This window comes from Marmota marmota, unplaced genomic scaffold (assembly GCF_001458135.2).
Source record: "Marmota marmota marmota unplaced genomic scaffold, marMar, whole genome shotgun sequence".
Lineage (NCBI taxonomy): Eukaryota > Metazoa > Chordata > Mammalia > Rodentia > Sciuridae > Marmota > Marmota marmota.
Window position 1 is genome coordinate 5,624,736 of NW_026000243.1, and position 17,214 is coordinate 5,641,949.

A 17,214-nucleotide genomic window follows, 5' to 3' on the forward strand; every position below is an offset into this window, starting at 1 on the left:
TTAACCACTGAGCCACATCCCCAGACCTATTTTATATTCTATTTAGAGACAGGGCCTCACTGCATTGCTCAGCACCTCACCATTGCTGAGGTTGGCTTTGAACTCGCGATCCTTCAGTCTCAGCCTCCCGGGCGGCTGGAATTACAGGTGTGCACCACCACACTTGGCCAGGACTTGTTTATTATTACCTGTATTACCAATTTATTTCAAAGGAGATTTTAAAGTATATAAATGAACATCTGGTTGAAGAGATACACAGGGTGAAAGGTCCAGAAAGGGTCCTGAGCATAGGAGCTTCTGTCTCTGACTTTTGGGTGCATCATTCTCCTGGCACAGGGCACATGTTCTTGTTCACCAACCTGGAAGTTGTCCAAACCCCATTGCTCAGGGTTTTTGTGAAGTCTTCATGTCATAGGTGCAATTGATTAAATCATGGGCCACTGATGATTGATTTTAATCTCCAACACCTCTCCTTTCCTCAGAAGTCAGGTGGTGGGGCTGCAAGTTCTAATCACACAGTCAGTTACTCTGGCAACCAGCCCCCATCTACCAAAAGTCACTTCATGAGCATAAACTCAGTTATGAATGAAAAAGAAACCTTATTATTAATAACAAAATGTGCTCCTTTCACCCCTTCCAGGAACTAGGGATGAAGCTCAAACATTTATTTCTTATTATGTTACAATTTCACATGGACTTTGGAACACTAATTTTTAAACAAATTTAAACACCCTTCTAGAAGGAATGGGACAGTTCTAGGAGACATAGGGAATCCCAGAATGCTCCAAAGGAGGAGAGACTATGCAATCTAAAGGTGGGAGAAAGTCCTGAATTTTAAGAGCCCTTCTGAGTGCTGCAAAAATAAATGTTCACTTCCTAGACAGGGGTTCATGTCCACCCACAAACCACCTCCTGCACATCAGTAGGATGGCTATATCTCCTGGGCTTGGGTAAGCCAATCAGGATAACAGCTGATCTTTCAACACAGACTCTGAAAGCTAGAAGATCCTGGAATAACATATTTCAAACACTGAAAGAAAATGGGTTCCAACCAAGAATTGTGTATCCAGCGAAATTAAGCTTCAGGATGGAAGATGAAATTAAAACCTTCCACGATAAACAAAAGTTAAAAGAATTTGCAGCTAGAAAACCATCTCTTCAAAACATCCTCGGCAAAACATTACAGGAAGAGGAAATGGAAAATAACAATGAAAACCAACAGTGGGAGGTAGGACACTAAAGGGGGGAAAAATAATCAAAGAGGAAAACAAACCATGTTTAGTAACATAAATAAACAAATATGGCTGGAAGAACAACCCATATTTCAATAATAACCCTAAATGTTAATGGCTTAAACTCACCAATTAAGAGACACAGGCTAGTAGAATGGATCACAAAACAAGACCCAACAATGTGCTGCCTACAGGAGACGCATTTGATAGGAAAAGACATACATAGGCTGAAGGTGAAAGGTTGGGAAAAATCATATCACTCATATGGACTTCGGAAACAAGCAGGAGTGTCCATATTCATATCAAATAAAATAGATTTTAAGCCAAAGTTAATCAAAAGGGATAAAGAGGGACACTACATACTGCTNACTAGTATGGCAATATGTAAATCAATGGATGTGTAACTGATGTGATTCTGCAATCTGTATACGGGGTAAAAATGGGAGCTCATAACCCACTTGAATCAAAGTGTGAAATATGATATATCAAGAACTATGTAATGTTTTGAACAACCAACAATAAAAAAATTTAAAAAATAAAATAAAATAAAATAAAAAGATTTACTTCTAAGGTACTACCACCCAAATTTTTTAAATAAAAGCAAGAAATGGTAACTGGCTTCAATTTTAGCTCTTCAGACTCTGACTGCCATTTTATTAACATTCAAGATAAAAATTCACAAGGCCAACAATGTAGGAGTACTGGCAGAATGTGAAAAGACTTCCCACTGATTAATCTGGTAGAACTTGAATGACAGAAATAGTCCACGGTATAGAGAACAGAGCAAGCTTGCTCTCAGCTCCCCCTCTGCCCTGCTTCAGGGATGCAAGGCTGGTTCCACTCAGCTATCCCTCTGTAGCTTAGGCAGTTTCATCCCCAGGTGTGCCACTTGAAAAATCCAAGAATGAAGCTGGAGAGAAGGGCACACTGCCTCCCAGGAGTCATAAACACCAAAGACAAGCATAAAGATGTACTCTCATGCCAGCAGACCAAACTAGATGAAGAATTGCTAGACCCTGGAATATAGTTCAGCCCCTAATGTAAATGAACCTGATATATACCTGATGAAATAGAAAGGGGATTCAACCCATGCCCAAGAGTGCGGAGAATAGGCACAGGCAATCCACACACTGTATATATTGGCGATCATTTGTTTAGTTACGTCATGAATCTTCTGAAAAAAAGTTAGAGAATAAAAGAAATGGACATCATCTTAAAGTTTCTGGGAATTATCACAGCTCTAAATGGTAGATTCAATAGAATGACAGAAGATGTGCTCCCCTTGAAATAGCCACAACAAGCCTAGGGAGAGAATGAGATATGATATAACCTAGAGAAGGATGGATGGCCCGGCATGGTGGTGCACACCTGTAATCCCAGTAGCTTGGGAGGCTGAGACAGGAGGATCGCAAGTTCAAAGCCAATCTCAGCAACTTAGCAAGGCACTTAGCAACTCAGAGAGACCCTGTCTCTAATAAAATATATAAAAAGGGCTGGGAATATGGCTCAGTGGTTGAGCACCCCTGGGTTCAAACCAAATAAATAAATAAATAAATAAATAGAGAGAGAGAGAGGAGGAAGGATGAATGGAAAAAAGGGAAGGGAGGAATGGAGGGAGGAAGAAAGGAAGGGAGAGATGAATAGATGGAGAAAGGAAAGGAAAGAGGAAGATCAGGAAGAAAGGGTAGCTGGAGAGAGAGAAAATACAAGAAGATGAAAAGGAGATGAGTAAAATAATGGGTGATTACAAGGGAAGGAAAAACTGTAATGGCCAAATAACATGGAAGGCAGGATCAAGTAGAATTGAAAGTGCAGAAAAGCCTATCTGTAATTAGAGAATGAATTTAAAAAGCTCTTCCAGAATAACAAGGGTCCCAATGAAAACAAAAAATGCTAAACTCAGAGGACTAAGACTGAAGGTTTTGTCTAAGCAAGATGTTCCTAAGGAATAAACCAAAGCTACTAAAACCAAAATTATGATTAGAACACTTATTTGAAGAGGGGGAAAAATGTCTTTGAGACTAAAAATGTTCACCATGCCCCAGGAACACTCAGCAACAAAACCCCTCATAATGGAAATCCTATGTGGTGGATATCTTATAGGGATAATAGGGAGAACAATCTATGAATCTGAGATATGAAGATCTTGACCTCTATGGTGGAGAAACTAAGACTTACAGGTGCTTATGGAGCAGGTTGAAGTAAAGCAATTACATGTTTATCCATGCTGCCTTTCACATGTGAAGGCAATAAGAAAACGTTCTTGACCATGCAAGCATTCATAAAACAGATGCCACGAAACTCTTTTCGAACACCCACACCAAATGATGGAGGAACTTATGACTCATGGATGGGGTTGGCACGGTGACATCATTCTGGCAGGCAGTACTGAGAAGAGTCCCATGCAGCATTACACCTGAATAACCTTTTAAACCATGGTTCCAAAGTTAACTGCAAATGTCAGAGTGGTTTTAAAACAGATCATCCAGAATGTAAAAAATAAGTATTTTACAACCATCAGCTGGATTAAAATCTCATAGGGAAAATAAAATGGTTTAAGTGCATTTCTACAGAAAATGCTTCAAGTAGCAACTTGATTCTTCATTTTGGTAATTAAGAAATGTAGGTTTAAATAATGTTTTCAAAAAAATGTCAAGGTTACTTAATATGCAATTAAAGGCAAAGGGTTTCCTTTCAAACCACACCTCTCTGAAGTCTCTCTCTCCACTGAAGTTTTGAATTCTGTCCTCTCAGAACTTCACAAAATCTACCATTCCTTCTCTACCCTTTCATCTAGATCCCTCCTGACATCAATTCAGCTTGTTCAAACCTCTCCAGTCCTTAAAATATACATCAGCCCCAAGCATCCTTGACTTCCACATCTGCAGATTCAATCAACCACAGAATGAAAATATTATTTAAAAAAAATCTCATTTGTACTGAAAATGTACAGACCTTTGTTCCTTGTCATTATTCTCTAAGAAGTATAATATAACACCTACTTATACAACATTTACATTGCATTAGGCATTATAAGTAATCCAGAGATGACTTAAAGTATGCAGCAGAATGTTTGTAGCTTATAATAAAACACTGGGTCATTTTATATAAGGGACTTTAGCATCTGCAGGTCTTGGTATCCATAAGGACCATCCACCCCCACCCCAAGATGCAAAGGCACAACTATATTTGTATATACTTTCAGCCCCACATCTCCTCCTAACTTGGTGATTTTCAGTCTTGGTTACATGTCAGAATCTCCTGGGAGCTTTATAAAATAACTCAGTGCTTGAATCCAAGTCTGAGAGACTCTGATCTCATTGGTCTGGAGAATGGCCTTGGCATGGGAATGGTTTCAAGGCACTTCACATAATTCTTGTATACAAAGTTGAGAGCCACTGTTAGCCCTAACTCCCTGCTCCCTCTCTCAGTAAAATTCATAGAAGCTTTTCATGAAAGACTTCATCCTCTTTTCTTCCAACCCCCCATTAAGCTTCTGCCCCATCATGTTTATGAAATCATTCTGGCTAGACTGAAAGTTCACACATGCCACAAAAGCCAACAGACATTTTTCCTCTTTACCTAAGTTGGCCCCAATGGAGCATAATATTTATTATGACCTTTCTTTTCTCGACACACTCTATTTGGATACTGTGACAGCACTGTTTGGCTTTTTCTCTTACTTCTCTGCTCCTCCTCTACAGTATTAGGAGAGTCCTCCCTACCCTGCTTTTGAAGGTTGATTCTCTTGAAGACCAGGGCTTAGGTCTCTTGTGAATGGGAAACTCACATTAAGTCTTCTTCTTGAAGGATGATCTTCCTCATGCTATACTGCACTCTCATCTGGTCTTTCATGATTTCCAAATGTGTTTCGACCTTTTCTGGGAGCTACAAGCCACATAGTCCATGTCCTTATAACATCCTCCTGGCACCTGGGGCTCCCCAGCCCCACCCTGTACTCCTGATCCCCACCCTCAATGTGCCACTATGCATTCATAGACACAGAGTCAGACCAAAAGGTGCCTCTTGACACCTCTCTCTCTCCCTCCTTTTCTCTCTCCCTCTCCCTCTCTCTCCCTCTCCCTCCCTTTCTCTCTCCCTCCCTCCCTTTCTTTCTCTCTCCCTCTCTCTCTCCCTCTCCCTCCCTTTCTTTCTCCCTCTCTCTCTCTCTCTCTCTCTCTTTCTCATTTTCTCTCCTTAGCCTGTCCAATGCTGAGTCGTGTTCACAGTGTGTCTTCAACATCTCCTTCTTCTCCACTCCCTCACCTCCACTATCACTAACCCAAGCCAGGCTGTGGCAGACCCTCTGTCCTCCCACCAGCCTCGTCTCAAGTGCACCTGGCAAACCAGACCTATGACTTCTGCCCATCCACCCCCAGACCAAAGTTCTTGGATGCCTTCTCATTTTTCTCAAGTTCCCAAAGTTCTTAGTGTGGTCTCTAAAGTCTCTCCTGTTCTAGTTCTGTTCCCTCCAGCCCCACCACCATCTCTCCTGCCTCTCTACTTTTCAACACCACAGTGAGCTTGCCGGTCCTCAGATGTGTGGAACTACCTCTTGATCACAGCCTTCCCCATTCCTTGCTCTCTGCAGAGAAGCATCTCCCTATCCTATGCCCCTCCCTCATCCCAGCTAATGCTTCCTCTCTGCCTGTCCACTCAAGCATCACTTCTTCACCTTACACCCCTCCATCCCATCTGCCCACAGGCAGAGATGCAACTCTACACTGTCCTAACCTTATGCACATTGTCTGTCCTTTGAAATAAGCATTATTTTGTAATACTGCATTCACATTTATGGATTTCTAAATGTCTGCCTTTCCAGATCATAAGCCCTAAAAGGGCCAGGACCCATCATCCCTATACCTTATGACTTACAAATACTCAATAAATGTTTGATAACTAAACTTTAAAACTATTTTATATGGCACAAGAGATAAAAAATGAAACTACGATAAATTAAAACATAAAATTGAACATTAAGCTGAATCATAGCAGCTTTGAAAATAAATATATTCAAATGGTTAAAACATGATGTCATTTAAAAAGGATTTTTCAATAGTTTCAAAGGACATATAAAATTTAATATAATAAAATAGTAAAAATAAAGCTTTGATTAAAATCTTAATTTTTACCTCTTCCTCAAGAAAAACTGAATATGGATCTCAAAAGTATTAATAGTAGTTATTCTAGGTAGTAGAATCATGAATGATTTTCATTTTCTTCTTTAGATATTTCAAAATTTTCTGTTATTTATAAGAAAATATTTGAATTTTTCAATCAGAAAAAAAGTTATGTCAATTATTCTTTGTTACAGGGTACAGAAAAAATTCAAAGTAGCTTAAACAATAATAGAACTATATTTAACACCAAGAAGGCTGTTAAGATTTAATAGTCATCCTAAAAATTTCCTTTATTCCTGAAAATTTTTTTTACTCTTTTATATTCAGTCAATTTCTGTGTTTGCAAATTCAGATTGACTTCCCTCATAATGGCAAAATGGCTTCAGTACTTCCAGACTTCCCATCCTTATACCACACCTTACAGAAGGAGAAAAGAATACAGGCCCACTCTGATTGGAGCAAAGAACCTATGCCTACTCTGATTGGGCCAGCTTAGGACACAGGCCCACTTCTGAACCAATCACTGTAACTGGCTGATACCACTAGGTCAATGCCCCACAGTAAGAGCTGACAGGGCAGTCAGCTTCCCTAGGACCAGGTAGATTACTTCATAGAGGTTCCAGGCTGTTGAAAATGGGTACAGGGAACACAGATTCTGGACAGGAATGTCTGCCATTAACATTCTAAATAAAATATTGCTTACCTAGATAAAAATTGAAAGGCACTATGATGCAGTGAAAATGACATTAGGATAAAAAACATCAGGAGACTTAAGTTCAAATTTTGCCACTGGCTTTGGCCAAATATAAGACAGTTTCCCAGTTATTCTGCATGTTCTTTGCTCCATAAAATTGCTATCTAGGAGCCCTTGCTCCGTGGTCATAAGAAAGAAGAAGGATAATATGGAGACAGATATAAGATAGATTGGCCAATTTGACGGCAAGAAGTTAAAGGTACTTCTATGTGGTGGCTTTCATTTTCTCAGTCCAATAGGACACAAGCACATCCCTCAGACAGGATTGAAGTAGGGGTGATGAAGCCTCTAGGGGAGCAGAAGAGATGAAAATTTGTCGTTGCAAATGTGGAAAGTGAGCATGGCATAGACACCCTTACAAGGCAGCAACTCAATAAATATTTTTTTAAAACAAATAACTTTTTAAAAATTACAGCTACACCATAAAGTTTTAGAATTAAAATAAGATGTGAGAAATGGACTCAAATGTAAAATAAGATTAAGATAGAAGTAAATAGGTTTTAAAAAAAAAAATTCATTGACCAGACAGTTGCTTTGGATTTAGTAAAATGTGTATGTTCTTTTTCAGTTAGACCCTTTTATGGGACCATCTACAAGGATTTTTACATAGCTCACCACCATTCCTATACAATTTCAATTATGCCTGGGTGGCCTGGTAATTTACCTAGATTTTGAGTTTCCTCAGAACAAAGCAACTAATGCCAAACTCAACTCAACCTAGAAAAGATAGGAAAAGTTATTTTGAAAACAATAGCTGGGCATGGTGGCACACACTCAGCTGCTCCAGAGGCTGAGTCAGGAGGATGGCAAGCTGGAGATCAGCCTTGGCAACTCAGGGAGACCCTGTCTCAAAATAAAAAGTGCTGGGAATGTGGCAGAGTGATAGAGCATCCCCGGGTTCAGTCCCCAGTACTTGAAAGAGAGAAGGAAAGGGGGGGGGGATCAAAAACAATAAAATGACATTTTTGCAGTCAAGAGAAAGAAAGTGAAAGAGTAACAAAGAGTGTAGAATTAGGAATAAGTTCTGTAGCCACCTAGAGGAGTCTTCTGCACAGGATGTGGGTGATATTATTTTAAATCCCTCTTTTCTCCCCATCACACACAGGGCAGCATTATAGAAAGAGCAATTAGCTTTCTTCAAAGCCTCCATGAGCTTACCACCCCTGCCTCCCACTTGTGTCTCAATGCCTAGCATCCCAGTATTAAGGAAATTTACCTCAATGGAAAAAAAAAACACACACACATTCTTACCTCTCACCCCAACTCTCAACAGGAATACCATGGCTGTTTCTTATGAGCATGGCAGTCTTGTTTGACAATATAATGAGATCTGGTTAAACAGATGAAAAATGCCTCAACCTGAGTGTTTACCTCAGCCCTGCCAAAGCCCTCAGCCCTCCAGGCACTCCCATCTCTGCAGAGAGGGTCAGGAACTTCGAGCTGCAGCCCATGGCTCTGAGCTGGCGTCTTGCTCCACTAAGCCACTTTTGCAATAGCAGAAGGCAGGAGATTCTGTCAGTTTGAATTTCCTGAAGTGTACTGGCCTGTGTCACAATCTCAATAGTGTCCGGGTGCAGTTTGTTCCGTCAAATCCCTGGAAAGGAATGGGAAGAGAAAGACACAAGAGTGAGTTTTTAAAAACCAGCAGAAGATCAGGTTGGCAGGTGATGCTCAACAGGGTGTTTGTCTGGGGCTGGGCTGTTTTGCAGGGCTGGGATCAAGCCAAGACACAAACTTAAGAAATTTTCTCAAGGGCCTGGGGAACTAATCACATGGTCTGGGCAGAGAGTCCTTAATTCAGACTAATTGGTGATTCCCTTTAAGCCTACAGAGCACAGAGCAAAAGGGAATGGAGGAAATGATACCATTAATGTATACAAGGCATATAGCCAATTGGGGTAAGTTTGGATAAAAATGCCATTGAACATCTGAATATCCAGTGTGAGAATCACTCATATCCATCTCTGACTTCCAAGTCATCTACTTGGGTTTATTATTGTTGTTGTTGTTGTTATCATCATCATCATCATCATCATCATCATCATCACCAAATCTTTATCTTCCTCTGACCTCTAGCATAGATCTCCAAACACTTATCATGCTGTGTTTAAATTGCTTGTTCAGCTTTCCCCACCTAACTGATTTCCTTGAAAGTGAGGAATGGATGTCTAGTACAGACCTTGATAGATACATAGTAGTTTGTGCTGGTGGTGTAGCTCAGGAGCAGAACAGAATGCATGCTTAGTATGTGCCAATCTCAGAGAAAGAGAGATGCTTATCTCAGAATGTAGATACATAATGGTTAAATTAACCAATTAACTAATGAATAGAACATGGTCATTGAAGAAAAAGATATGCATCAAGAGAAGCACTGTGGGGTCTCCAAATCTGCAAAAAGTTTGTGTGAGACAGACTATCACACAAACTTGCCAATCACACACCAAATAAAGGGATTTCTTTCAGCACACACAGTTTTCCCACCTGCTTCTCAAAGAAATGAGTTTCATCCCCACTTCCTGCTACAGAGCTGGGAAGCACTGTCAACTTGGCTCTTGATTCCCTGCTCCCTACCCCGACTTGGTTTTAAACCAAGGATCAAATGACTTCCAGAAAGACTGTTGAAGGGATAGAAAAATTTAAGTGTAACTAGATATTCCAAAGGTTGGCAGGAGATATTAAAGCAAATTATTTTTATCTGGTGTCTATTTTCTTTCAATTGTTCACTTTATTTTAGAATGAATCCTATCCTATTGTATTCTATGGTACCATATTGTACCCCCTTGCAAAGAATTATATTGTAACTATTTCCATGAGCTGCCTCCTCCAGCAGACTGTAGGCTCCTTAAGGGCAAGTGGAGTTTTTACCCATCACAGTGCTTGGCAATCAAGAGTTACGAGCATTCACAGAGTAAATAAGTGGAGTTATTTGGGAATAAGCTCAAAGGGATCTAAGATATAGCTCTCGTTTATATTTTGCTCTGCCTTGCTTCAACATGGATGATGTTGCTGTTTATTATTCTTAATAATGCTGAACATTGTAATTTACATAGAGGAAAACCATAAACCTCAGTTGCCTCGTGTGAATTTGTGTGTGTGTGTGTGTGTGTGTGTGTATTTTTGTTTGGGAGGTTTTACTTTCTTTTTAAAGTGTGTGTAAGTGAAATGAACACCAAATAGTGTCAATTGCACAAATTTCCTTCCCCAAACGGTGGCTTGCCCAAAACCCAAAGGAATCAAATCTTAAAAATAAAGTGAAAAACTGCAGTGAAGAAATGCAATGCAATAAAGAGAAGAGGGGAACCAGGAATGGAGGTGAGCAAGCGAGAGGCAAGACCGGCGAGGACAAAGAAGAGGCGCATCACCATTTTCCCTGACAAGTGCCACCATGATGCTAGAACCGAAGTAAAGCTGCAAGCTCCTTGCAAAATTGAGATGTCCCTTTTAAAAATGATCTCTCCAGTTATCATTGGAGCAGCTTGCTCCTCCAGGGTCGTTAACCTTCTGCCCTCTGTCCCTAACCCTGGGGCCCCAGTGGTATCTGTCTAAGAGACTGGCTTCCAGGGGGGGTCAGTATTCCACTCTTAAGAGCCCCCAGAGCAAATGACTGAACAGATTAGGACGGATTAGACAGATAACAACTCAGACCTTTTTACAAGCACATTTTTCACTCGACACTCAAATTCCCTTCTGTGCCCCATAGTCTCACACAACCCAAAGACTGGATAGTATTACTGAAATATCTCTGCGCCAGCCCAGTGCGCGGAACTGTGCAAAGCCAGATGTTCTTGTAACCCTGTTTTACTGAGTTATTTATATCCATATAATATTTGACATTTCCTGTGTTGTTAAAGAGTTGGGGGCCCTTGACGTATTTTTAAGAGAATAGTGCCGACTTTTCTTTTTTTTCCTTTGATGCCCAGCACCAGAAATGAGTGTTATAGAGGGGGCCTGTATTAAACAGATGCTTAGATACCTCGAGTCTACCTTTAATGCCTTTCATCTTAAGTGATCTTCAGGAACAGAAAGATGCTAGCGTCATCTAGACATAGTGTACAAATTCAGCCCACCATGCGATAAAAACATATGCACACAGACTAAAACAAGCCATCCAATAGACAAAGAAAAAAATTTTTAATAAATATTGGAAATATAATCCGTGTTTCTAGGGCTAAACTTTATGGAGTCTTGATACATGAACTATACCATCTCTTTGAACTTGATAGATATGGAAAGGGCTAGTTAAACTTTTTTCAGGCTTAGTAAAATATTAGCTGGCAGATTTCTCTGACTAAATGAAATAATGGAAACTTTATAGAGTTGAAAGTATTTGGTTGATCCCAAGTGGTAGTAATATTTAAACTGGACTTGAAAGTTGATATCATAGAAGGCAATTGTTCTGCTTTCTTTGTTTATTTTAAGGATCCATTCACAAAATATGTTTTTTTAATTTCTGAGATTTCCAAATTTTTAAAACATTTTCCCCTTGACAAAAAGGGAGAGGCCCTAGTTTATAGCCAATCCTTAATATCTCTGGCTACTCATCACTGAACATAGGTGTCACTGAAAACCAGGGGAAGGAAAATGGGAGGTATTTAGGGTCTCTTTGATTTCCAGAGTTGCTTTATAAACTTTTTAAAAACTCTTTATGTTAGAGTTTTGTTGTTGTTGTTTGCTTGTTTGTTTAAAGATAAGCTTCCTTTCCCCAAAACAGAGCACCCATCATTGTGCAGAAAAACTTTCAGAATACATTCTGTCTTCCACTGTATGTCTTATTCCTGGCCTGCTTACTCCCTGAAGGTGAGCACCCTGCTGACCAATCAAATCCCTCCCACCAGTTTAAGAAAACAAGACACCACAGCCTGCTGATGCCCATCTAAGCAGAGTAAGCCCACCTTCTGCAAAGCAGTGGTCAAACCCCCTGTAAATCTTCTAAGCTGTGATAATTCTTAAGTGTTCAAATAATGAGACAGATCCTCTTGGAGCAGATAGTATAGGACAGCCCTACAGGGCACAGGCTTGCTCATTTGGGTTGACAGTTGCCAACCCTTGATCCCCTATCCTATCCAGTTCTGTGCTAACAATTCCAGACGACTTCACAAAATGGCTAGGGAAGGGGTTGGGTGCCTGCAAGGCCATAATGCTCTGGATCATTGATGAGGGCACTTTATTCTGGATCTACATTTCTCAGAGTCTTCTAGACCAATGGTTGCTCATCTGGGGCTACAAGTCAAGATCTCTTCTCTACCTCCTAAAGCTTTTATTTGCCCCCTCATTTATTTTCATTCAATCCACTATTCTTCTCTTTGAATGACAGAGGATTTTTTCCTCTCAACCTATGTCTTCCATCTTTGCTTCATTCCTAGTAACCTCAGAACCTGCTCCCTGCTGCCACTGACAACCTCTAGCAGACTTTAGAGAATCTCCCTAAGTTAGGAACCTAAGTTAGTGGGTCACTGGGACAAGAGCTGAAAGCTACCTAAAGCCTATTCACAACAAGTGGACCCTGGGTGCTGGACACAGTGTTTTTTGGAAGGGACAGAATTCTGTTCATAATATTTTTGTTCAATCAGCCTTCAAATCTGCACATCCACTATATTCTCATCCAGACTTTCCTTCTCTGAAGTACGAGTTTTGAGCCCTGAGTACAATTTTCTATTTCACTAGGTTGCCCTCAAAGGGACAAAGACTCAAGTTCAAGAGCATCTTCCTCCAGAAAAACCTGTTTCTTCAATGATATCAGTGGGTTCACCTGGTAGGAGCCTGGAACTGGGGAAACAAAGCCCCACAGTGTGACTTCAAAGTGGGAAAGTTCATTTTCCAAAAAAGCTTTCACAGTCACAAATAATCCCATTAATCTAGCAACATCTCCAACAAAATTGGACTTGTGGAAGTGGACAACTTAAGGTAGTCCATTAACAACACATGGAAAACAAGCAAACAAACAAATACTATGCCAGAGGAAAACTATACAATGTATCAACAATGTATGTAAGTCTAAAGCATGATATCTGTTCCAATAATAAAGAAAAGGAATAAAATCCATTCAAGAAGCATTAGGAAGCATCTCTTCAGAGCATTATAGATTCTAGCATATGAGAATCGAATGTGAACAAGATAACATAAGCACAGAGCCTGATACAGTGCCTGTCTCATAACAGGCACTCTGTAAATTGCAGCTAGACTCATTATGATTATTACATTAGAGAACAGTAGAGGCTCAGGTTCAGCTAAAGATATGCAGGCATGGAGAGGAAAATGTTGCTTTCTGCCAGGCTCAAACCACCCCCCTTACTCTGACCCCAATCCTCACCCTCAAAGCAAATGCCAGCTCAGAGTAGCCAGAACAGCCACCTTTCAACTCCCCTTCCCCATCCTGTGAGCATAACAGTTAGAAATGCTTAAAAAACAAACATCCAGTCACCAGATGTCCCTCACATCTGGCTGAACCTATAAAACTATCCTCTAACACCATGGCCTCCTTCTTAACTCCAAAGGATAAGGGGAGGGAACCAGTCAAATCTCTGATGTAGCAAAATAAGATCTTGACATATTCATATTTGTGGCCTCTTTCTCTGTTTGTTGGATGTCCTGACTCTGTTCACAGCATTCAGAGGCATCCTCATGGCCCCACAGAAAGTTGACTTCTATGGCAAAAGGACTAAATGGAAAGAAGCTTTAAGAGCCTATTCCTTTTAAAGTTCTGACCTAAGCTCCTGGGAATCAGAAAGGCAAACCTTAAGCATATGACAGGACTAATGTATATGGCAGAGCCAGCTCAGAGTAGTAGCCAGGTGAGAGGAAGAATGAGAAGAAAGTGGCACCAAATCCTACCCTACAGAGATGTGAGGATGGTGCCATGGGTTGGCAATAGAGCACTAGAGATGCTCTGGCTGGGACCTTGGAACAGGAGCCAAGACAATAGAAATAAACTGAGGGTATAAGGAGGAGAGGGAGGACTCCTCAGAGACAGTCATGCCTCATCCTCAGCTAGCCACACTAGGGACTGAAGACCACTCCTCTCTATTCAAGGAGTGCATTTCAGCTGACCCCAACTCTCTCCGGTAGGAGCCCTCGATCTTACAAGAAACCCATGTCTCCTCCGATAGAAGGACCTGGTCAGATTCCAGGATTTGGTGAAGCCCCCAAAAGGGCAAGAAATGGTGAACATTCCAGGTCACTCCCATATCCCCCACTGCATCAGGATGACTTACCTTGCCCCTAACCAAGTAGCAATGGGATAGAAAGGTCCTTGGTCTGTCTAGACCAGGGTTTCTCAGTCTCAGCCCTATTGCCCTTTGGGTTGCATAATTCTTTGCTGTTGGATATGTCCTATATATTGGCAGATATTCAGCAGCATCCCTAGTCTCCCCTCTCTACATGGACATCACCACCTCCTAGTTGTGGCAATCAAAATGTGGAGAGGCAGAGCTACCTCGAGGAGAACCTCATGCTAATTAGATAAGCCAGACTCAGAAAGCCAAAGGTTGAATGTTTTCTCTCATATGCAGAAACTCAGGCAAAATGATAGAAGAAAAGGAGGGGTAGATCTCATGAACAAAGAAAAGAGATCAGTGGAGTAGAGGAAGGGGATGGGGGTGTGGACAGAGGAGGAGCGGGGAAAGGGAGGAACCATGGAATGAAATTGACCAAGTTATGCTAGGTACATATGTGAATATATCACAGTGAATTTCACCTTTATGTTTATCTACAAAGCACCAATTTAAAAAACAATAAATAAATAAATAGAAGAAAGACAAGTAGAGTAGAGGAAGGAGAACAGGGGGAGGAAGGAGGAAACAGAAGAGGAAGTACTGAGGACAGAAATGAAGTGAGCTACACTCCATGCATGTATGATTATATTAAAATGAATCTCAATATTATATATAACTGTAATGTGCTAATAAAAACGTCAAATAAAAAAACTACCTCCAGTTAAGAACTATTGGTCTAGATGGTTAGAAGACCCTCCCTAATTGCACTGAATCTGCACCTACCTTCAGTATTCCAGGGCAAAACATTAGATCCCTTACACCTACAACTGGTGACCAGCAAGCCACAATCTCGGACATCATCCCAATAAGTACATATATTTAACAGTTTCAAAATATTTGAAGCACCCACCACTTCCATTAATAACCCCCACACACAAACACACCCTTTTAGAGGTGTGGTGTAAACCAACACCAGCACACACCATTTCTTTTCCTAGTGCAATAAAGTTTCAGAACAGTAGTTAATTGTGAGGGGAAGTTTGCATGAGCTTAAGGACTTAGGGAGCAATAAAAGGAAGCTAAATAATGATGGTGTGAGCATAAAACACTGAAAAAGAGAGCAAATCTAATACAGAATTTGAGGCTACTGGCAATTTTTGTGGAATGGACAATTTTTGAACACACGCTTGGGCTATTAACATTATCCTCAAATATTTAGTAGAAAACTCCACCACTTAACAGCTGTATTAGACTGAAAAAATTTATTAGTTTTCTAATGTTTTTCTTCATCTGTGAAATGGGGATATAATAGCATACTTTATAGGACTCTGATGTAGATTAAAGGAACAAAGTCATTCAAGCACTCAGCACAGCACTCGACAATTCCTCAATGAAGTCATCCACTATTGTTATTTTCATAATAGTAGATGGGTGGATGGAGCTAACAAGGGATGATAATAACAACATGCTATGCCACATGTTTTGTAGCTTTAATGTATCTGATCCTTACCCAGCTTTGTGACACACGATGATCATCACAGCCCTTTATTGGGAATTAAACTCCAGAGGTGGAGCAGACACATACTTAGTATCTGGTAGCCTGAGACCCCAGCCCAGGCCTGAGGTCCCCATGTGAATTCTCTTTCACCAGACCCACTTTATACCATGCTGACAATCTAAACCCTCAATCAATTAAGATGATTTCAGCACTCAAATAACTTAAACAATGAAGAATTTGATTTGCTCATAGAACCGGACATCCAGAGGTCAGGCAGCTATGAAGAGCAAGCAATCGGGTCTCTGGCTGAATTTCACTGAGGTTCTTTCAATCTTCCTTCCTCTGGGCATCAACTGTGTTCTCTGGGTGGATGATAAGATATCCACCAGCAGAAACTGAGCCAGAGAGAGAGAGAGAGAATGATCACTTACCATTCTTCTTAAAATTGAAGCTTATGGTGTATATTATTTGTCAAAGCATAGATGGAGAAATGATTAAAACTGCAAAACAAAGAGATAAAATTAATAAAAACAAGAAAAAATAATGAGAAAGAAGGTTTGCAATCTTTGCCACAAAGTAAAGTCACATGTCCACCTCAGAGCCAAATGTTTCCTGGAAGGGTGGGCTTACTCTGATATAGGAAGCCAAACCCTAGCCCACCCCAGGAATGAAGCATGATTCAACAGTGCCAGAGAACAGGTGGTATGGAGAAGAGGTACACACCAGGCCAAGGTGGTCTCAGAAAGGAAAGAAAAGGGAATGGAAGCCCTGTCAATAGACAGCCATCAACCCCATAATATATTTGACTTCAAAGTTTCTTATTGAGGATATTCTCCAGCTTCTATATTCTTTGGCGAAATCATCCAAAAAAATTAAATTAACATAAATAAAATAAAAATAAGTTGTAAATGAGTCTGGTAGAGCCTTCATAAGAAAATGAGTAAGATTTAAGGGAAGTTCTGAGAAAATTAAGGGAACCATGTACCCTAGAAGAGACCCTGGATAAATTGATCAAAAACAGGAGAAGGAAGAGTTCTGACTAAAAGACATGAAATGTACAAAATCCTCAAAAATATGAAATTTGCACACAGTTGAATTCCAAATGCTCAAACATCCCACCAAGGGCTTCACAGGGCTTCACAGTGGTTTCTGCCATTTAATTTGCTCCATGCTACAGAAAGCAGCTCTGCGCCCTTGGTTTGTTATTAAACGCGTTGCAGGGAAGTTGGCTCATCCTCTTTTTATGAACAGTTTCTCTTCTGAATCATCATAAATCTTTAGCAGTTCTTCAAGTGTTGGATTTACTCTTTGTTTTCAGGATTTAGCTGCAGCTGATCCACAGATACTACTTCATAATGGCCTGAAGATGTCCCCTGAGAACAGAGATGAAGAGCTGAGA

The 17,214-nt window shown here is 40.4% G+C and overlaps 1 long non-coding RNA gene across 1 annotated transcript in view; it reads right to left on the minus strand.

Moving 5' to 3' along the window:
• LOC125614032 overlaps positions 1 to 17,214 on the minus strand; it is a 65,789-nt gene that overhangs the window by 27,378 nt on the left and 21,197 nt on the right. Inside the window, exons 4-6 of the long non-coding RNA XR_007344668.1 lie at positions 16,935 to 17,188; positions 16,247 to 16,315; positions 8,478 to 8,700 (exon numbers count right to left, since the gene is read on the minus strand). This is a non-coding gene — a long non-coding RNA (uncharacterized LOC125614032). The remainder of the gene's footprint in view (positions 1 to 8,477; positions 8,701 to 16,246; positions 16,316 to 16,934; positions 17,189 to 17,214) is intronic.